Source organism: Macrobrachium nipponense, chromosome 11, assembly GCF_015104395.2.
Source record: "Macrobrachium nipponense isolate FS-2020 chromosome 11, ASM1510439v2, whole genome shotgun sequence".
Taxonomy (NCBI): domain Eukaryota; kingdom Metazoa; phylum Arthropoda; class Malacostraca; order Decapoda; family Palaemonidae; genus Macrobrachium; species Macrobrachium nipponense.
In genome coordinates, this window is record NC_061087.1 from 53,338,150 (window position 1) to 53,338,726 (window position 577).

Consider the following 577-nt stretch of genomic DNA (forward strand, 5'->3'; position numbering starts at 1 on the left):
AAAAACTTGTGCACAACGTCAAAGGAGGCTTCGTTTATTTAATTTCACTTCATAAAAACTGAACACAACAGTCCTACTTATTTTAGGTCTCTACAAATTTCCACTGTTGTCTTTGAGGAAAGATATCTAGTGTGTATGGGTTTATATATATATATATATATATATATATATATATATATATATATATATATATATTTGTGTGTGTGTGTGTGTGTATGTGTGTGTGTGTGTGTGTAAACTAAACTTAAAGGTCGACTATATTAGTGTTCTGAATAAGATCGTGGGGACTAACTACCATGTGAGCCTAAAAATAATAGTCCTACGCGCATGCACACTCACGTGCAAGTGTAGACAGACACATTTTGAAAGAGCCACATGCTCTCTCTCTCTCTCTCTCTCTCTCTCTCTCTCTCTCTCGTCATCATCTCTCTCACTCCTCTCTCTCTCTCTCTCTCTCTATATATATATATATATATATATATAATATATATAATATATATATTTAATATATATTATATATATAATATAAACGAACCTCGTCGATCTTTTCTTGAATTAACAGGTTATCGTTTCCGAC